The following is a 23,963-nucleotide window of genomic DNA, read 5'->3' as shown; positions in this document are numbered from 1 at the left end:
GCACTGACTCCAGGCTCCTACTCACCGAAGCTTCCAGAGCTCCCATGCACCGACATACATGGGCACCATTGCTACATGCTTGCCATCGCAGGGGGCATGTGGACAACGGAAGGGTCTCCGTTACACCTACAATAACATTTACCCTGGCCGCCACATCGCCAGCTCTAAGTTTGGTACGTGTCCACTTCCTAATCAATAAATTGTTCATATCCTGCAGGTAGCCGAAAACTCCAATCCGTCTATTGACCTGAAGATGGAGACAGGTCAATAAAGTAATACATCCGAGGAATTTACTCGGAGCCCCGTTAGCCAGCTATATATGTATTGTACATAAGTACAGCTGTTGCCGCTCTGGACGTGGAACGTAGATATTGTGTTCCGGACGTGGGGATTACCTACCTCAGGGCTGTAGTAAATATTATTCCTGTTTCTATGTTTTCATATTTTAATTTAATAAATGTTTGTAAACAATGGAACCATTGTTTACCATTCGATTTAAGATCGCAAGGAATATTTCAGCAGCTGACATTCATCGTCAGATATGTGAGGTTTACAGGCCTAATTCAATGATTGACAGCAAAGTGAGTAAATGGGTAAGACTGTTCAAGGACAGGCCGAGACAATGTCCATGACGAACCGCGATCGGCTCAAACTTCTGTAATCACAAACGATTGGTGCGCGAAGTTAATGCAAAATTTCGTGAAGACCGGCGATTCACGATCTCCACTTTTTCACTGATATTCTCAGAAGTTTCAAAGACAGTGCTATACAAAATCATTTCAGAAATCTCACACTTCAAAAACTGCTCGCGCCATGGGTTCCCAGGCTGCTTCCTGGGAACCCATGGCCAAAAAAGACAACACCAAAAAAGATGAATGGTTATTGATTTAACACCTTTGACCCGATACTATGAGAAAGGAAATAAACTTCCGGAGCAAATTGTCATAGTTAGATGAGACATGGGTTTCTCTCATTACTCCAACATCAAAGCGTTAGTCAATGGATCGGCGACACACAACATCTCCAGCCAAAGTGAAAGCTAAAAAAAATCAACACGCAAGATTATGGCAACTGTGTTTTGGGATAGACATGGTGTCCTATTATCTATCCGCAAAGGGACAAAAATAAACTCAGCTGCGTACTGCGAGACCTTGACGAAGCTTCGGCGTGACATATAGAAAAAGCGAAGTGGGCATTGTCATCTGGAGATTTGTTGCTGCATGACAATGCTCGACCTCATTCTTCTACTCAAACTAGAGTTAATTAGATCTTTTGGATGGCATCACATGGACAACCCATCGTATAGCCGTTACCTGAAGGAGTTTCTCAACGCTCAGCGATCTGACACCGATGAAGAAGTGAAAACAAAGTGTGAAGACTGGTTGTCTTTAGAGGCAGCTGATTTCTATGACATGAACATAAACAATCTAGTAAAATGCTATGATAAACGTTTAAAAAATAAGGTAACTGTGTAGAAAAGTAACATAAAGCGTAAAGAGTGAACTAAAAAAAAAGGTTTTTGACAATATCTTTACCAGTTTTGTTTGTATTAAAAATCAGATGTTACTTAAAAAATAAACCTCGTATAATGTAAGTATTATATTTTTTTTTAAATATAGTTACAGATGATCAAAATCCATTACCATCGTTTTTTACAAATTAAATATAAATTACATCTAACTTATTTTCTTTGATTATAGCATCTACGATTCTCATACCAGGAATCTCAGAGGTTACACCCCATGTCATTAAAAGTTAACATAATAATTCTTTTTTAATTAATATATAATTTTTCCCTTCAAGATTCTTTATATTTATTTTTTTTATTTTTTGTTGGAACAAAGGGGACTTTCCAAACTGTAAATCGGTTAACAATCTTTTTTAATACAAGGCAGAAAGGCAGATCTACAAATAACACAGCATTAAAAACATAAATTATTGTAAAAGTTCCCGATAGTTTTTTCTCGTGAGATACAATTTAAAAATATAACAATAAAAAAGGAACAATTGGTAGAAATTGTCTAGAATTCTAAATTCTAAATCGTACCGTTTAGAATTTTCGGTTAATTCAAGATTCAAGGAAAATAAATTTTATCCAATTTTTCCCCAAATTTTTTTGATGCAAATGAACATGTAATCTTTTCTTAAAAAAGAAAAAACAGAATGAGAGTGAAGAATGAGGGGGAAATGTACAAGATAGAGAACAGTTTCTTTGAAACTAATTTTGTTTCACAAAGACGGAGAAAATTCTCCAGCAACAAACTTTGAGAACGAAAGGAAATTACTGTTTACATCTTACATTACTTTGTTCTTATAAACGTTTGTAAAACACTCTTACTTACTTAATTAACAATGTTAAATTCTAAAAGTTAGAAGTTTACTGAACTAAGTGAAAGCCTGCCAATTGCAAGAATGAACATTATCGAACATTACGTATTAATTTACGTAGAAATAAATGTAATTACATTTACGACAATTTTAGAATAAATGATAAAACAAACAACTTATCGATTACAGGATACCTGAATTATAGATATGTTGGGACGCCGATTTTCCGGATGTCCAATTAATTATATGGCAATTACATCCGTACTAGGAAATTTAAAAAAAAATAATTTTTTCAATAAGTGCATAAAACTTTACTGGAACAGGAAATATAATTTTATCGAACTTTGTTTTTCCCGGGTTCTTACACGATTACCCAAAAAGAAGTGTAATATATTTAGAGTGTTTATATGTATGTATGTTTGTTCTACCATAGCAACTCAACGGCTGAACCTATTTGTATGTGTAACCCAGCGTTGGAATCCTTACGATACCGAGAGTATCATAGGGTATAAAAATATATGTAAATATATATTTAGTACTGGAGATTTGCCGGTTGAAAAACAAACTTTAATGAACTGTAAGCCTCTATCACTGTGTGAGCAGGGTTTGAACTGAATAATTCGATTCAATCGAATGAATAATATTACAAAAATAATATTAAATACATTAAAAAAATTTCTGTTTAATAATAATGGGCTTCCTGTGGGGACGGCGTGTGAGGTTAAAGTGGTGAGGTTCTGCGAGCACCTCGTAAGAGGCTAGACCAATCATCAACATCAACCGGTAACAAACGAGGTGCCTCTGAAGCACTGTTTTAGGATTTGCAGTGGGATGCTCTTGCAATATATCTGCTAACAATCGTTCGATTTTCAAAATTCAAACGGGGTATTTGTTAGTAGGTTGAAGGCTAACTTTTGCACGCATCAGGTACACTCTCTATCTAACAAATTCACGGTTATTCGGAAATGTTGTTATACCTTCGCAATTAATCTTCCGATTTTCATTTATTAATGTGATCTGTATATTCTCATTTATGTTAATGACTCTAATAAAACTGCATGTGTTTTAAACTGCATATGAAATATGTTTTGCCCTAAAAGGAGTGTAATGTATTTAGGGTGTATCTATAAATGTTTGTTCTACCGTAGGAGCTCGACAGCTGATCCGATTTAGGTGTATAACCCCGCGTTGGAATCCTTACTTTGCCGGAAGTATCATAGGCTATATCAATTTGTATATATATATATATATATGCTACCCTACTAAAGGGCATTTGTATATGTGTCTTGTGTGTATCCGTACTCCTTAGTATAGTACCGAAATGTACCGATTACCAGCGCAAAATCCCGATTCGTTAGTACATGACTCGTGATGGTCAGGTGCATACTTGTTATGTTATTACATATCGATATATCGATATAAATGCGAAATATAAATTAATATATTTTTTTTATTTACGTGATTGTTTTTCTTCATAAAATAATGAACTATAACCAGGACGTAGACTCCGGAATGTACCGATCAAAAGCGGAAAATCCCGATTCGTTCGTATCAATTTCTAGATTTAAATTTCTAATTTAACTTTCGCTATATCAGTTTTCATCATTAAAAAAAAAAAATTTTTACACAACAGGTAATCAATTTTTGACACCAAATAATCCCTTTCCGAGACGCCGCCCGTCAGGGCAACCCGCCCGGAGGGCCTAGCTGCAGAAGCATGCTGTAGGCACGCTTTCCGCAGCTAGTATATATATATACAAAACGGTTAATCAAATTGTAAACAAAATTGTACTACCAAAATTGTTATCAGCACGCTATTTAATTATCCTATATTAAAGAGCATAGTTTGTCAGCAATTTTTTTTTCAGACGTGCTTTTTAATTTTCAATGTTTATCTCCTGTTTAATTAACTTTTACGCAATTCATATAGCAGAAAATATATTTAAATTCAGGCTTGTGTTAAATAATTTTAAAATTAACTTCCGAAAAGATCGATGGAACCACATTAATTGGACGATCATAAACAATGCTGTAATGATTTGTATCCAATCCAGGGTAGTCGCTAGTAAAAATTCATTAATGTTTGTCTATCGCTATTTACTGATTGGAAAGATTATACACAGATTATTTGTTTAAAATAATTAAGTGATCTTGCACCTCATAAACGAAAATCACACAGAAAAGCAAGTAGAGATTACAGGATTTTTTAAAAGAAGAAACAGTATTTTTAAACGTATGCTTTTATTATTGATTTTCACTACGTTTTATCACATTAAACGTACTGTAAATTTTTTTCTTCGATTTTGATCATTTTTATGAAATTTTACTCTTTATAACACAAAGAAATTTAACTCAATTACTTTTTGATGCGTTTTACTTAAATGTTTTTAAATTATTTTATAAAACAGTGGATTAGTAAATTTTTTTCCGATAATTTTTGTAAATCTTGATTCTTTTCTTAGCAAATTTACACTCACTGGAATTATTATATCGTATACTCTCTGTTTTTTATTTATTATATGTATATTCTGAGTATCTCTTTTACTATAATAAATGTATTTTTTGTCTTTTTATTAAGTGTGATACCCATTAAATATTAGACTGATTTGTCCAGAACGTATGATAAACCTTTTTTAATATTCTAATTTTCCCGATTCGGCCTTGCAAATGTCATTCCGGACAATTGAAGTTTCACTGTATTTATTAAGACCAACACGCACACGTCTACGCACACACACAAACATAAATCTCGGGTGTCTGGATAGTAACTTATACCCCCTCTAACGTTTTTATAATTGAGATAACTGGATGCGGTTTGCGGCATTCTTCCTTGTACCGAAGGGTTTCTTCAACGAATGTATATTTCACTCATTTCGATTTTTGGGTAGTGGCGAGTGGGGAGCAACTCAAAAATTTCAAATGAGACGAATGTTCATTTGTTATATAATTTTTCAAGCAACATCTGCATTTCTACTTGGAGGAACAGGGAGGGCAGTTTGAACATTTAATATGAGGTGAACAATATCATATTTTTAAATTAAATAATCTTATTAGGCGGTATTTTTATTTCATAAGATTATTGGACTTTTCTTTTAAATAAAAGATAAATAAATAAATAAAAGATTAGGAACTCGTGAAAAATTAATAAAATTGCAAACTATTTTTACTTAAATTAAATAAAAATTCTTCAAGATTGTATGTTTAATTAAATCATCTGATATCGACACCACATGACTTTCTTGTACGCCTATTAAATTACATATACACATTTTTTTTTTTTTAATGAAAAGCACATAAAATTTTATTTCATTAATAACTTCTGATAATTTTTCTTTTTTTTATTGTTATTATTGACTAATTATTTACTGTAAAATTTTTACAATCAAAGGTTAATAATTCAATCAAAATATTAATAAAACAATATATTTAAATTAAAAAAATGGAGTTTAAATCGGATTTGAATCGATGTGCTTTCCCCTTGTAAGATCCAAATATTTCAATAATTAAACTTTTATATTGCTATAACTCTACAACCAATGAAAATAAGTACCACTTATGATATATCGTTGAAAAGCTCTCAATGAGGGATTATTACTGCTGTTAAAAAAAAGTCCAAACTCCAATTTTTTGGATTTTGGGCTTTTTTGGATACTTTTCGTCCAGTCGATTCCAATCAAAAAGGGAGATGCCTAACTAGATCTTACAACAATCCAAAGTTGCAACATCATACAGCTAATCGTTTTTGAGTTATGCGAGATAAATACAGATAAGTACAGACGTCACGCCGAAACTAGTCAAACGGATTGAGGGATGGTAAAAATAAATATATTCGTTGAAATCTGTAAACCAAAATTATTCACGATCACAATACTTCCTTTACTTCATATCTCTCTAATCGGATAAAATTTCCAAAGAGATAATCAGGATATTTCAACTAAGAAAAAAATTGCAGGGGAGCATACAACCGTAGTTCTAGATATCTGAAACAAACCCACCAGGTTGTTCTGTTGATGAACGGGTCATAGAAAATCAGCTGATATCGAAATGGAGAGTTCTGGCACCTTTAAAAGGATTTGAATACTAGACTGTGGATACCGGTGTTCTTTGGAAGTTGGATTTCAATTAACCAGACATCTCAAGAATGGACCTGATACTGTACAAGACTTCGTTTACTTTTATACACATTATTCTCATTTATCCTCTGAAGTAATAATTTACCGTGGTTCTGGAGGCTAAACAGAAAAAAAACTGTATGAAACTAACACATTTTTGGCCATCATTTTGAATTGAGCGATCGAATTTAATTTTAATTGGATCATTTTTCTTGTCTCATCGATCTTTAAAATGATATACCAAATGACCATTGGTCTCATTTAAAATTTTTGAGTTGCTCCCCCCATTTACACGATTAAAATATACGTTCATTGAAACAGCCCTTTGCTAGAAGCAAGAATGCCTCAAATAGCATCCAGTTATCTCAAGTATAAAAAAAAAAGTTACAGGACGGTGTAACCTTTCAAGCCATCCGCTATATACTCTCTATATATGTGTATATGTTATACATTACAGTCCCGTTAAGCGCTATGGCAGAGCAATAGTTCTAGAAGCGAAAGTATTGCAATCAGTCTTATTTGAGTACATGCAGTTTTCATCGGATCTTGATGTTGTGACACCTAAGCAACCCAAAAAACCGGATGGAAATTTTCTGTATGTTAATATTCGTATATATGTGTGTTCCGTGTTGGTCTATAAATACCTTATATTTCCAGAACTACTGAACCGATTATGATCAAAATCGGTCAGAGTAAGTCTATATATGGGACATGGATGCCATTAAATTTTCAACTTAAAAGATGAAGGGGGTGAGGCTGTAGAACAAGGTCACCCTCAATATCTCGAGATTTCGTCTAATTAAGGTCAAACGTTTTTTAGACGTATTTTTTAACAATTAAACGATAGCAAAATTTGCCAAAAACATTTTGCAAAATCGCATCTCAAACACCAAAAAATGCTGTTGCAGTCGTCTGCTTTGTTGTGGCGTTACAGGTGAGCGGTAGAATTAAATAAATGAATAATATTTAAAGTGTAAAAAAGTAACTCGGTCTGGCCGGGTCTCGAACTCGATGGTCCGGTAGACTCGGTACCTGATGCGTTAAGCCTCGCAACTAAATCAGTCTGCCGAGCGGTTAAGTGAGATTTGTTCTATGTAAGTTGTGAAATTAAATTAGTTTAGTTAGTGCCGATCGTCGTCGCTAGTACCGCCACACCCGCGAGAATTACATACGGTATGCACGCGATCTTTAGTTAGAATGATTGAATTAAAAAACGAAAAAAATATTACATTTAAATAAGGGATACATATTTTAAATTAAGTTGTGTAAGCCGTGCATTAAAATAACCCACACTTGTTGGATTTTTTCGGGACGCGGCTTCGCCGTGTGACGGGAAAGTCCTACAATTGTGTTTTCAGCTTTTATATATATATATATATATATATATATATATATATACATATATAGAGAGAGAGAGAGCGAGACAGGCAGACACAGTGAGAGAGAAAGATCGGAATAATCAATCCAATATGTTATATTTTAATTTTAAATTACTCGTCATTGTTTCTCTAGCGAAAACATATAGATGCGCAGTAGTTCTACCTGGGTATTTTCTGAAATCGTGTTGTGGGATAGTGTACTACGATAGGACACTAACGATTGATTGGCTTCTGGTCAGAGGTTGGCCAGAAACTAATCCACGATCCAGCAATCCATTCCAATTAAACGTAATTTTAAACTTTCACGAGTAATATTTCTGTTGGTGGATAAAGGTATATATTTAAAATGATCTAATTTATTAAATATACAGTTGACAAAAATTACCTTTTGATAATCAAAACGATGTTTTCCATTTGGTTACCTGAAAAAGATTCAAATGAAAAATATGTTACACTTTATCACCTTAATACATTTATCTAAATTAAATAACTGAAACATAAAAATAAATTAAATTATAGATTTAAAAAAAAAATAATCAAACAATTTTAGTTACTTGAAATTAAGAAATTAGTACAATAAAAAAAAACGGAAAACTTATGACACTTTGGCTATCGGAGGCTTTGCCTTCGATAGATTACTACTTAGACGGAAAATTAAGTGAAATATTAAAATATGTTATGCAAATAATAAATTAAGAAAAAAAATTATTCCACTCTTTAAAAGTGGAATTTTGAGATATGGGATGCATCGTGACCATGCTTCCCAATTCCTTGTTTTAAAATTAAATGGAATCAATTTTACTTAATTAGAAATCACCGTACAAAAGTTTATAAAGATTAGTTAATCCAGTCTGAGATAATCAAAAAAAACTGGAACGAAACGCAGGAGTAGCAGGGGATACACATCCCTCTATTAATTTCAGAACCTGGATTGCAGTCCCATATTGCTGGGTCTTTCTAACTATCGGGAGAGTATTTGTTTGTTAAATATCGGTTATACATTGGTTTTGGCTATAAACGGAACTGTGAATTGCGTCCGATCCTTATAGATCAAACTGAAAAACCGTTACTTGGGCTAACCTTGGGAGACTAGCAATATATTTGCACATTTCTCCCGGCACAATTCACCTTCAGTCTGTCCAGTAAAGAGCTTTCGGTGCTAGTGCCTTTCGGTTTAGCAGAAATGCGCCTGATGGGACGCTATAACTGACGAGGAAAAAAATTACGCTTTTATCCCGGATTCGTGAATGAAATCGAATAAATACATAACTGAAGTGACGCACTAATGTAATGGAATCATTCTAAAATGGGACGTTGATTATACAAACGCCGTTTTTCGGATGTCCAGCTATTTTTACCTCTTATATCCGTACTAGGGTAAATGAAAAAAATAAAACTATTTAAAAGATCTAAAATAATATTCACGTAAAGCTTTGCTTAAAGGGTATTTTAAAGAAAATATATTTTTATCGAACCTTTATTTTAATTCACTTTTTTTTGTAATTCCGTATAGCACAAAACTTACGCAAATTTAGGCACGTAAGCAGTTACTTAACTTCTGATAATATTGAAGGAAACACATTAATTAATCGAACCTGTAACTTATATCCAAGGCTGTCAGATGAAAACATTCATGAATGTTTGTCTGTGCTATGGACGGATTGGAGCGATAAAAAGAATGCGGTTCTATACAGATTCCTTGTTCAAAAAATTACGTGATCTTGCGGCTCAAAAATGAAAATCAACATTAAAGCAAATGCACATTACAGATTTTTTACTTCTTTGTAAGAAGTATAGGAAGTATTGTCATTGCGAAAAATTTCGGTTTTCTGATTTCAACGGAAATATCCTTTTTGACCATCCCTGAATCCATTTTGACTAGTTTCGGCGTGACGTACTTATGTACGTATCTCGCATAACTCAAAAACGATTAGCCGTAGGATGTTGAAATTTGGATTTAGACTGTTGTAATATATAGTTGTGCACTTCCCTTTTGATTGCAAACGATTGGACGAAAAGTCTCAAAATAAGCACAAAATCCAAATAAAATTGGATTTTAGACTTTTTTTTAACTGCATAAATAAGCTCTCATTAACAGTTTTTTAATGATATATCATAAGTGATACTTACTTTCACCGGTTGCAGAGTTATAGCCAAATAAAAGTTTAATTATTGAAATATTTGGATTTTACAAGGGAAAGGCACATCAGTTCGAATTCGACTTCATTTCCTTCTTTTTTTTTTAATTTAAATATATTGATTTATTAATAATTATTAACCACTGATTGTAAAATAAGTTATATAATAAATAATAATTCAATTACAACAATAAAAAAAAAGAAAAAATCAGAAGTTATTAGTGAAATAAAATTTTATTTACTTTTAAAAATGTGTATATGTAATTTAATAGGCGTACAAGGAAATCATGTGGTGTCTACATAAGATATTTCTAAGAAAGGAATAGTGTTTCTAGAGGTATATTTTGGTTTAGTGATTGTCGCTAAATTTTAATCTATGAAACTTAGCGTAATTTTTAAGAATTTTTTTTTAATTTTATGCAGGAACTCAATTTCAGCTTGGTTTTCTCTAATAAATTTTTTAAATTACATTTTTTATGAAATCGTGCCGTCGTAAATTATTATTTCTTTCAGATAATTTTTATAAATTCTGCTTATTTTATTAGCAAATTTCTATTCATTGGATATTTTGGTAACGTATTACTGTAACTTTTTTAATTTTCTTATTATCCGGGTTTGAGCATGCAAAGATCTATCCGGATAATCGATGTTCTATTGTAATTAGTAAAAGAATGTGAATTTGAATACAGAAGAAGAGGTTTGAATACAATACCGGAAGAGCGGGAAGTCCTTTGTACTATAATAAAGCCAGCTTAATCGGATTCTGCTGCTAACAGTTCTCACTGCTGGTATCGGTTACTGCTGATGGTAAAGGTGGGGAGGATAAGTTGTGGTGGAGATCGTCAGGTGTGTACATTCGTGGTGAGATGACCTCATTTTTAGTCGAATGCGGAACGATGGCCAATACGAGTGCGTTCGCTGTCGAAGAGCGTGTGTTAGGTTGCCTGTGAGTCCACACGCTGGTAAAATATTGAAAAACATTACGAATGATTTCTTTTTGCGTTTTGGGAAAGCGTTACAAACGTTGCTGACGTTGGAGAAGAGGCTTTAGCAACACAAAGTGTTCTTGATGCGCCACACAGTGGGAGGCTGAGTATTCGAGCTGAAATGTGTACTGCTGTGGAGACACTGATTCAACGAATGCCGAGGAAATCAACGCACAAATATTAAGGCATTCCAAGATCGACAATGACAAACCATATGCGGAAGGATTTGAAAGTTAAATCTTTTCTCCTAGTCACAGTTAACGAGTCGAGTAACTATGACCTTGATCGACGTGTTTATGTAAGTCAAATTAATTGAACGCTTTCCGAGAGCAAATGAAAAAAAGAACATCATGTTCTCAGACTTGTATGCGATTTATCGAAGCTCTAGTAACGGAAATGTTTTTCCTGGACGAAAGACAATCCTCATTTTTCTAATGAAATGGAAGCACAATCCGCCTCATGTTATGATTTTGGCTGGGATGAGAGCTGAAGAAAATCTCCTTGGTCCTTACTTTTTCGATGGCGCAGTTAATCAATACAGTTGTCTGAGAACGATCGAGGAATGGTTGCTTCCAGAATTATTGGCAAAAGGAATTGTTGACATCATGGCGTTTCGGAAAGACTATAAGACTCCAGCGCATTTTTCTCTGAATATTCGTAGACGCCTCAAAGACATTTTTCCGAATCACTGGTTCGGACGCTGGTCAGAAGAGTTACTGGCTCTATCGCCTTGGCCAGCAAAGTCCTGACTTCAACGCACCCGACAATGCACTCTAGGGGTTTTGTAAAAGACGAGATCCGAAAACGTAGATACCTCAAAAACGAGCAGCTTCAATACGCTATTCGATCAGCATTTGTGATGATCACCTGATGTGCTGTTGGGTATGAACAACCGAAAATGAAGCCGCACACAGCTGTGGTTTGAACATTATGGAACCAACACAGACGTTTTAGATCCACAGAAGGTAAGCTGTACGCATTCTAATAATGTCATAACTAGGGTAACGGGACTTTCTGCCCACTTTATAGATAGTATCAACCACTTAGGTAAAATACATTAAATTATAAGAAAATATCACTTACTATTTGAATAAAGTATTGTTACACGGAACCAAGGTCCTTATTTCCTTGTTCTCTTGATCAATTAAGACCAATATTAAATGGCATCAATGTCTCATACTGAAATTAATATGCCAAATTTCATCAAAATCGGTCTATTCAGTCTGGAAAAATCAATGAAAAACCACCCAATATACATGAATACATTCTTCCGGAATTTTTTTTAATGCTAAAATTGTGTTTTTAGAAGAAGGGTCACGAAAAATCAAGATCTGTAAAAACCCAAACATAAAAAATGTTACCCTATTAACATATTTTATATTATACAGGACACTGTATGCCATAGTTTAGTAAAAATTAGTTAAAATCGCTAAAATAAATTTTTAACTCTCTGATAAACAATTTGTTTTCTTTTCTCTTTTTTTTAAAAAAAAAAAACATCTCTGAATTAATGCAAGTAGGAAATAATTTTAGCGATATGAATAATTGATTACCTTTTCGTAGCATGTAAAATGAAAGCATTTGTGTCAGAAGTAGTAACAAATGATTGGCATGCAAATTACTTTCTAAAAGTTACTTTCTGAAGTTGCTTATCAAACTTTCATCAATAAAAAAAAAGAAAAGAAGTAATGAATATTAACAAGAAATAAGTGCGAATAAGGAATGAATTCATCGCATATTTATGATACAATTTTCCAATGCATAATCTTTCGATTAGTGTTCCATGATAAATTAATACAAATAAAGTATATGTGAATGCAAATTGTAGGCGAACATTTAGATACAAATGTACAACCTAATTGAAATTTAACATTTACATACATAAACAAGTATTATTATTTATTCAGAAGTTCAAAAGTGAACAGGTATTTAGATTTGAAATCTAAAACAACGATAAAGTATATTATTAATATTTATATCAAAAAGAGAATACTTAAGTGTAAAAAAAAATAATACAAATTGCAATCTGTATATTCTACTGCGTGAATAAGCAATAAAGTTCCGTTTAAACTTAAAAAAAAATACATTTAAAAATTAAAAACCAGACTTTACTATATAATTCTTCATGTAGACTTTAAAAAAGAGCTTTTAAAAATTAAAAAATAAACACATTAACGATTTGTTATTATTTAATTATTAAAACATCTAAAAAATGATAAAAGAAACAAAAATTTTAAGTTTTGAATAGTTAATTATAATGTAAAATCTTTATTTAATACGCTCTTTTATATAGAATATAAGGCTTATAATAATAATAATAGTAATAGCTTAAATCGTTATAAATGTTACTTAAAAAGGGTTAAAAAAGTTTTAGAAGTTATTATGGTACAATTTAAGAGAACTTTACAGTCATATTACTTTAATGTAAGCGGTATTGTAAGAGAACACACCTGTGCTCATCTATACGGGTTAGACTAATAACAAAATGGACGCTAGTGTATGGAACGCTCACAATACTAAAATAAATTGGTATCAATAAATCTAAATTCCGAGTAGCTCGCTACCGAATTCTGAAGCTCTGCGGTGGCTCTCCCCGTAAAAAGCTGACAAAAAATATTGTCAGATAGAACTGAAAGCAAACAGTCGATAGTAGTTTACAGAATCAAAAGTGGTGCTACTAGTAGTAGCATTAACTGTAACCTCAAATAAGTGCAGTTTTAACCGTTTCGGTTTGGTTGTAAGTTGCTCATTCGGAATTATCTAAACTTCAAGCCGGTTAGGATCACTGCCAGGCTACGTGTTTCTCAAATCTAAGCCTCCGTATAGTCTATGATCCCCCTTTGGTCCCTTCTTTAAAATCCTTTACAAAAGGATTTTTATCCTTTATTCTTTAATTAAATCAATAAAAGAAAACTACTAAATAGGCGAGTGGTTAGTATCATTATTACTAAATCATGGAATCCCAGATTACACAAAGTTAAAAGAATGGTTAATTTTAACCGTAGAATTCCAAGTCAGTGATCGAAAGGCTAAACTTTTTATAGTTTTGTTGGACACATTCACCATACTTAATTCTGATTACTAGAGGGGATTTTCCATGGTAAAACTTGAACCTGTTCTAATTTTAATAATGTTTTCGAGAAAAATAAATTGATATCTTTAACTGTTTGAGAAAGATAAAACCATTCGATACAAACATAAAATCATTTAAACCGTTTAAAAATAAAATATTTACAAATTAAAAAAAAAACAATTTATTTAATTCCTGTTGCAGCATTTAAAAAAATTTTTTAAAATTAAAAAAAATACTTCCATGATTTCTTATATTTTAATAATTAAAATATGTATAATAAAATCCGCACGACGGAAGGCGGAGGTAGATTTTACCGGTGCTAAATAGGGATAAAAATATTTCCACCTTAAACTTAAGAAAAACTTCAAATTTACTCGATACGACAATGGTTGCACGTGAAAAAAGTTTCAAATGTTTAGCATACGACAAGCCCCATCTTCATACAATTCCACCAAGATTTTGATCATCCCATACCGTAAGGATTGGTCATATCAAAAATTGTTTCAGACCAAAGTTTTAGGTAATATTTAGAGGACTAACGACCACTTTAAACCGACTCGATACTGTGTCTATTAAGAATGTATGATTTTTTTGTCTTCGAAGCCCCATTTTCTCCACCCCCTGGACAAATGGTTGGTGATATAAAAAAAATTTACTTGGATAAGTTTTAGACCCTTACCCAAAGAATAGTAGGAGCTTTAAAGGAATTCGATATTTTACTTAACAAAATTATAACGATATTTTGTTTTTTTAGAAAAAGCCCCCCCCCCCACCATTTGACGAACACGACTGAAATTTTTGGACGAGTTATTTTTAAGTAATTATTTGAAAGTGACTGGCGAAAAGGTACGCCAGTTATAGTGCTCATAATAAAGTGAAATATATAGATATATATAAATGTATATATAAAGTTTTGAGCCGACGGTGGTTTTGGTGTCTGGAGGAAGTGAAACGCGAAGTCTAAAAATTTGATAGTCCAATAATTGAAGTCTTAAAGCTCTGTTTTAAGAAAGTTTGTTTTTCTGTCTCGTTTTATTGATTTTTTTAAATTAATTCTGGAAAGTCATTAATCTAAATGTATCGAGTTTCAAGGTGACTAAAATAAAAATTATTAAAAAATTGTCATGCCGACAATTATCCAAACGGCCCTTATATATATATATATATATATATATATATATATATATAAACGATGGTTGAATCGTACTTGACTGCATATATAAATAATACTGTGCACCATTATTATCATTCATGTAATAATATTCTATTTAAATATAAAATCGGGACATTATTACTTCAGTAGAATTCTTTAAAAAAGTATTATTATGTAAATTTAACTGCAAATTGGAGAGAATTGAAATACATTACGACTGACTATATAACGAATAGCAGACGTTACTACTGCTTATCTTTAACGTGAAAATGATTCGGTGCAATAAAAAGTTATTGAACTGCAGTCTGAATATCTTATTTAACTATTATAAGAAATAACCTCATTCGTAAAAAAAAATAATTTAAAAGCGTAAATTAATCGTAAAATGTACCGCCAAATTTTATTGAATATGATAAAATATGATAAACATCTGGTTTATCCGAAGACAAAAAAAACGAATATTTATATCAAGATAGTGAGAGAAAGAAATTTTGAGGAGAGTAATAACAAGATTCAAATGTGTCAATGCGAAAAATAATCCAAGATTGAACTACCATAGGGAAATAAGACATAGCCTCTAGAGAAAACTTCCATCACCCTTTGTCCCTCCGGTGTTTTCTTTTTTTATTTTTTTACAACCATTTTATTGTCTCCCTTTTGAATCTTATAAGAATACATAACAGCAAATAAAGAGAGCTATTTGTTTACAAATGCATCATACGGCTTTGTTAACTCACTTTCTTGAAAGTATATATTTTACCCCTTTTTTTCTTTTTTTAAGGACAATTTAGTTTATCGAAGTGGAATCCATTTAAACTACAGACGATTTTCATGTTAACTCTTTTGAAAAGGAAAAGTTCTGCAGAAAGAGCTTTATGTATAAAGGTTTGCATATAATATATTCCTATCAATTTTTTATTATATATATAATTATGAATATTTTTATATATATATATATATAAATATGTATATAATATATATATATATAAATATGTATATGATATATATATAATTGTATACAATAAAAATTAAAAAAATAAATAAATAATTGAACCTGTATTTAAGATTCTAATAATGTTCTTGAGAAAAATAAATTTATATTTACAACACAATCTGAGAAGGATAAAACCATTCAATACAAATACGAAATCAATTGAACTTTTTAAAAAGAAAATATTTCAAAATTAAAAAAAAAGTTTACTTAAAAAGAAAAGTACACTTAAAAAGGGTATTTAAAAATTTTTTTAAATACTAAAATGATTTCTTATTTTTATAGTTATACTTCTTTTGGCGCGTTAAGAGAAACTCAGGGTGTATTTTCAGCAAGTTACGGAAGTTGCGCGCGATGATGTAACACACCATGAAGATTTGCGCAGGCCCAACTGGATCAGTTTGCACGCACATGTGTGTAGTGTTTAATTTAGTCAGTCGTTCAATACAATTATGTGATTAGCACGTGTTGGAAACATAACAGATATTGAGTAGTAATAAATATATATTTATATATACGGATTTCTGAAAACGGATATTTTAAACTGTGAATATTTTTGTTCATATTTATAAAACTTTATTTATATTGCGGTGTATGTATTTTTTTTTTCGTGAAAATTGTATGTATAGATTTGAGCTTATATTTATGTATTATTTTTTGAGTAAAATTATATTTTTTAATGACACAGAAAATAGCACATATCACATAAATTCTCGATTTTGCATTTACCAAAAACAAACTTTTTAAAAAATACACTATTATAAAATAAAATTATTTGAATCATATTTTTCATATCATAAGCCGCTCATAACCCTCGTGCCTATTCTATCGTCATCCGAAGAATTAATGTAACTAAACTAATCGAAATAAATTCGATGAATTTTGTTTTATATGACAACGAATACACAATACTTTTTAAATTATATAAAATAAATATTATTTAATTTAAGTGTTATTTATTCATACTTTACTCATGGTATTTAATGTCATCTACCGATCATTTGACTCAGTTCAAATATTTTTGAATACGTAAAAAAATCATTTTTTTATTCACGCCAAAGTAGCATAACTTCTTATGTGCGTACATAAGTACACACGAGCTTTTTTCTAATAATTAAAATATCTATAAAAAAAATCATACATTTTAAAGTTTAAATATCTAATTATAATGTATATATTTTTCCGTTCAGACTAAATATTTGATAGTTCAATCTCAGCCAAGATAGTAACTGAAGTCTTAAAGCAGGTAAGTCTGTTCAGGTCTTTTTTATTTATAAAAATAATAAATAGTATACAATATACTTATATATAAATTTCAAAAAAATAATAACAGAAATTATTCATAGTTTTATCTTAGAATACGACTATATAAGTCAAGTAAAAGAAGATTACTAGTGTTTATGATAAAAATAAATGTAAAAAAGCTTATAAACCATAATCATATAATAAAATACGTTAGGATTAATAATAATGAAAATGATGGTGAAGATTTAAAAGGAATATATAAAATTAAATATAATGAATTTAATAAAATTTATATTGGTAATACTAATAGAACTAGAATAAAATAGAATAAAAAAAAAATATTTATAGAATATTACAATCTCAGAAGAAACAGAAAGAGAGGTGTGTCTAATATGGCCGACCATTTGTTACAATGTAGGCATAGTATTACAGATGGCAAAAATAATTTAGATATTCTAGAAATTTGTAACAAAACAAAAAATTGAATATATTTGAAAAATATTGTAATTATATATTTAATAAGAATTGATAAAATTAAAAACCCCACGAAGACGTTTCTACTGCAGCGCCCCTTGGCTGCTAATAACCGCAAAACTAATCAAGAACCTGCTCTGAAATGATACCTGTGTAATACAAAAACGCAAAAAAAAACGGCTCAGCTGTTTTAGAGAAACACATCTACTGCAGCGCTCCCTGGTGGCCTATATCGGTAAAAAACGTTTCCTGCTCTGAGATGATACCTATGTAATGCAAAATAAAAAATCGCATCAAAATCGGCCTAGGCGTTTTACAAAAATACATCTACTACAGTGCTCTCTAGTTGCCTGTAACCATAAAACATGTCTAAGAACTTGCTCTGATGTGATTCCTATGTTACGCAAAAAAATTGCATCGAAATCGGTCTAGTAGTTTTTGAGGAAAATGGTAACAGACACTCACACAAACTCACACACGACCTCACCCAAAATGTATATACCATATCCGTTCTGTCGTGAGTAAAACGTATGAAATGATGAACCAACAGATCGTTTTTGAAGATGATGTTTTAATGAAAGACATACTGGGTTGCAGCAATTGGCAACAGCGTTTACGAACGTAGTTGTGTGACGCATTAAATTTACATCATTCCAGTATGGCAGTGAAGTTGTGTTGTTACAAATTTTGTGGTTGTTAGGGTTTATCATTTCTAAATTTTTATTTCTTTTTTTGTTTTTGTTATTTGTTAATGTAACTGCAGAATTATGTACCTGATGATGATGCAGGATCTCGCGAAAGTCGACTATTGGTATTAGTTTTTTTAGGTTTTTTCTAACTGTATTTGGTGGTTATGTAGTTGTTTTTTTGAGTTTAATTCGCACAGTGGTCAGTATGTAGATGAATTATTTATTATTTGAATTTTCAGAAAGTTTCATATATATATATATATATATAAATATATAAAATGTAGTTAACTAAAAAGTAGAGAATTAAATTACTAATAAATAAATGTTTAATTTCAATAGTATACAGAACGATTCATGTAATGATACCGACGTTTTCTGAGCTCATTCTACTAGCGAAAATAAATAAAAAAGTTCATATACAAATGGGTTCGGAAAAGCTCCGTTAGTGAGTTACGGGTAGCGAACTATTGCGCTCTGATTTGTGGGAAAGGTGTAAAGTAAAACCATACTGAAATTCTAGGAACCAAAATTAAGGAGTAAACTTGAAGGAGTAAAATTAACCTGAAAAATTGAATAAAACAGGTTCCACAACAATATCCGACGGAAACTTTTCATTAATAATTTCTGGAATGTTAATTATTTTGTAACTGTTTAAGTTATAAAACTGTTTAAGTAACTGTTTAATTTTTTTGTAACTATTTTGTAAGTATAAAGATACTTATTAGTATTTACCTTAATATTATTTCATGTGTTTTTATTATAAATAAATAAAAAGGAGTTTAATCACATCTATTCCTTTTTAATTTTATAATTAACTGCACATTTTAAATGCCGCTCTGTTCAAGATTTCGGGTTTCCCATAGTTTCCCTTGATCAAACCAGGAAAATATTTGGTTATTTCCTTTGTTTTATCCGTGGAATAGCATATCTATCCGTTTCTTTACGTGATCTATTATATATTGTTATACAAAGCGATTAGCAAAGAACGCAACAAATTTTCAGGATATGTTGTAGTGGTGAAAAGAAAGAAGAAAATATGTACAAACTTATGTTTGTACATATTTTCATTCATTAATTTCATTAATTATGAAATTTTGTTAGCGCCTTGAGTACGTTAGTCAAAGAAGAAATAGAAACATGTATTATTTTGTATTTATTTATTTAAAAAAAAAAAAGAAATTATAAATGTTAATGCTATTTTATTGCTTTGTTATTTTACTGGTATATAAATCTGTTATTTGTATTTTGATACATGAATTGTATTCTATATAAGGATAAAAATTATCAATATCTGGTCACGAACTGATGGGTAAGAATTGTTGCACCAGAAGTGGTTTGCTTAATAAAAATACTTTCAAATCTTACATTTAAAAAACCTTTCTATTTATAAAATATTATTATCATAAAGTAATCTAAATTAAAAATCATATAATCTTTTATTATTTTTTCTATTATTATATTTAAGGAACGTATTTAATTTTTATAATTATTACAACATTATAATTATAATTATAATGTTTTATAATTATTTTTATAACATGTTTTTTTTTAGACAACAAAATCAAACGATTGTAGACTGTCAACATACAACAGAAATTATTCTAAAAAATGTATAATATTTTTCCAAGAATAACAAATATAATATGCCAGGCTTACTACTACTACCAATAATAATTAGAGGAATGAAATGGTTTTCCATTGTCTTTTTCAGGCACTCAAATTTACTGTTACATATTAGCATGTCAAGTCCATCGAAATGTTTCTAATATTTATATCTATTAGCAACAACTTCAATATATTCATTATAACGACAGGGGAGTATGTAATAAACATCATTACTATTAGAGAAAATAATTAAAACATAACTTGTAAAAATTAAATATTTCATAAGATTGAATAATCTAAAAAAAAAATAATAATAATAAAAAATAAATAGATAACGAACCTGAGTAACGGATTCCTACCAAGTAAGAAAATATAATAATGCGAAGAATCCAGAAAGGGGTTAAAGAAACCCTTTTAGTAAAGTTAACAGGTTCGATTAACAATCGTCCTTTGTAATACTGCCCGCTGAAACACCTAAAGTAATGTTGTTCATGAAAACGGGTTACCGGTCTAGGGTAGGAATCTCATGGGAAAATGTGAGGGCGGACGATCATTCTCACGCTTCGAGTTGGGTCTGATCCTTCAGGTAAAGAGGACAGGAATATAAATACTCCGGGGAAGACCAGTTGACGATCAGTCTGCGAGAGAGTATCCTGCGAAGTGTTAATATGCGAGTCAGTGAAGGAGCGAATTTCTAATGCGTACACGTTCGATGCGATTAAGGTGGCGTCACAAGTAATTTCAGTTTGGACAGTATATGAAAACGAGAAAAGGTTTGATGAGTTACTGTTAGACTATAAGTGAAAGAGGATAATGTACTAAATTTCATTGTCTAAATTGTATAAATTGTCAGGGCGGTTTATTTGTGAACAGTAAAGGTATTTGCAGTAAAATAACTTTATACTTGTCTTACCTATTGTAATATTGTTGTTAATACAAGACTATTTGTTAAAAGTGTTAAAGTTAGCGGTCATACTAATGAATGTCTTTTTTAAATGAGACTGAATTCTGGTTTTCAATATTTAACTATCTGTAAATAAATCCTAATGATTACTTTAAATTCTGTTTTATATGTAATCACTGTTTATTATTATTCTTATTACTGACATTTACTACTATTAATGTTGTGTTTGTGTGATTACTAAATTATTATTTGTTTATTATTAACATTTATTATTATTGTTGTTTGCTGTCGTAGTTATCGTTATAGTTCTGATAATTATTGTTGTTTATTATTATTTATTTGTCTTATGTTCTTAAACGAATCATTTTTAATTATATAAGCATTTTCAATTGTCAATCTTTTAATATCCTAATCGAGCCGCGAACATCCGACAATACTTTTATGGCATTTTATTTTAATATGGCATATAGGTAAACCTATATATCATATATAGGTTTACCTATAAGACTGTATCATGAAATTCTCCCGGGACTTTCATAACCTATTCTACTAGTGAAAATAATGGAAAAAGTACATATAAAAATATGTCCTAAATTCTTCGTTTGCGAGTTACGGCTAGTGAAATTTTATATAACTGGTCTTTGTTTACATTAAATAAATATTTTTCTCACAAATTTAATAATGTTCTGTTTCTAAATAAAATTCGAATATTTCCAACTTCCCTTTGTTTTATTCAACTTATCTTACATCATTTTGTTCAGAAGTAAATTTTCTACAAATTTTATGTAAAAGTGGTAAGTTTTTATTATTCATTTAACAAAGTTATTGTACGTCAAACATAAAAAGCAGAATTTTTTTACACCAATCTTTTGGATTTAACCTCAGATTTCTCAAAACTTACTGCAGATACAGTTGTGGGGCCTATTTCATTCTATTTTTCGGGCCAAAAATCATAAAATACCACTAATTATGCTCTTATTTAACGCCCTTAAAATTTCATTTCGCTCTTAAAGACTTCATTTGACCGGGATAGCTGAAATCCGAGCAAAATCGTTCACTAGCCGTAACTCGTAATTTAAGCATTTTAGGACATATTTATAAGAACTTTTTCCATTATTTTCACGATTAGAATAGGTTATGAAAGTCCAAGGAGAACGTCGTGATAAACTGTATAATTATAGATAAATAGTATATCATACAAATATAAGATAAAGTTTACAAATCGGGATAAATTTTGTACGTTAATCCCGTCCATTAAATAAATATAATTTTAACGTTGAAGAATGTTGCAAGGATATATCTACTTTGACTTGTTTTGCTAGATATTTCCAGACAAAATGATTTACATATATAGGGTGATGATGTAATTTAAATTTTGTTAAAATCGGTAAAGGAAGGAAAGAAGACAGAAAAATTTTGTTTTTCAAATTTTTCTTCAAAAAATAAAATAAATTTTTAAATAATTTTTTATTTGTACATTTAACGTACTTTAATATTTAAATATTTTTCCTTATATGTAGTTATATGGGAAATGTAAAATATCTAACAGCAGAAACAAATTTGAAGTTTACAAATTTTGGTTACCATTCATGAGAAAGAAATGAAGTGGCACGATGTAATGATGTAATTAATCGTGATATAACGTAACGATTTTTTATAAACGTATTTTCAATTTAAATGGCTTTTGCCCAGTTTCATAATAATCTAACCCGATCAAAAAACAAGTGGTTTAATCAATGATCAGTTAATTACTTATTATATTTAAGAGGTACTAAATAGATAAAACAAACCTGTCGTATTACAACTAATAAAAGTTATGTAAATTATAATTTAGAAGATTAAATAAGGTTAAAAAATAAACAAGTAATAATAATTTAAATTAATTATAATATAATTTATATAAGATATTTCTTAAGGTTCCTTTAAAAAATCAGAACGAGTTAACAAGGTATAAAAATGGGCTATGAAAATATTGTTTGGCATTTACAAGCACGAATCACATAGACCAATATTTAGTAATTTTAACTTGATCTTATCTCATGTTTATAGCTTTGAATGTACAATCTTTGCTAAAAAAAAAACAGTCACTTATATATAAAAAAAATTAAGGATATCTAATTCAATCAAACAAGAAAAAAGTACTGTTATTTAAATTTAAAACGTACGTTTACCCATTTTTTTTTTTTGAAAAATACTGGGTATTTTTCTAACTATCGTAAGAAAATCTTATTGCTCTATTAAGAAATATAATAATTAAATGCAGTATACTGTAATGCAGATGAAGTCACTATCTATTTTATAAAATATTTTGAACATTACATTGCTTTAAAATTTATAATAATTATTTTCTTCCCGCGTTACTTGGAATAATTTCAACCAGTGAATGGATTATTGATTTTTTAAACTGTCTGGGCTCAGTTGTACGAACAGCGTAAGATAGGAAAGAGCTCAATGGTGCCGTTGTACGACCAAGAGTAAGATGAACGGAAATATGTAGTATAGAATTTAATTTCCTCAAAGTTATTCTTTTTTTGATTTTTGCTTCGTTTTAAAATAACGATTTGAAAGACTTAAAAATAATGGAAAAAATATAAATGTATTTTCATATACGTTACCGTAGTAAGCAAATCATTTTGGTAAGATGTTTTTGACGATTTAAAATTTTTAATTTCCAGAACTTATTTTTTTTAAAATTAGTTTACTTTTAATATTAGTAAATATTTAATTTTACAACAAAGTTTACTACAAACTGGTTTAAACAACAACGATTAGTTGATAAAAAATAATCTGATGTGAGCACCAAATGACTTCCTTGTACGCCTATTAAATTACACACACATTTTTGCTGTATTTCATTTAAACTTATTTCATTTGAAAGTGACATAC

At 30.3% G+C, this 23,963-nt stretch overlaps 1 long non-coding RNA gene across 1 annotated transcript in view; it reads right to left on the bottom strand.

The window, feature by feature from the left end:
- Positions 1-8,223: 8,223 nt before the first annotated feature.
- Positions 8,224-23,963, bottom strand: part of LOC142318412 (uncharacterized) — a 372,758-nt gene continuing 357,018 nt past the window's right edge. The window contains exon 3 of the long non-coding RNA XR_012754901.1: positions 8,224-8,241. This is a non-coding gene — a long non-coding RNA (uncharacterized LOC142318412). The remainder of the gene's footprint in view (positions 8,242-23,963) is intronic.

This window comes from Lycorma delicatula, chromosome 1, assembly GCF_047948215.1.
Source record: "Lycorma delicatula isolate Av1 chromosome 1, ASM4794821v1, whole genome shotgun sequence".
In the NCBI taxonomy this organism is placed as follows: Eukaryota; Metazoa; Arthropoda; class Insecta; order Hemiptera; family Fulgoridae; genus Lycorma; species Lycorma delicatula.
This window is presented reverse-complemented; position numbering and strand designations above follow the sequence as displayed.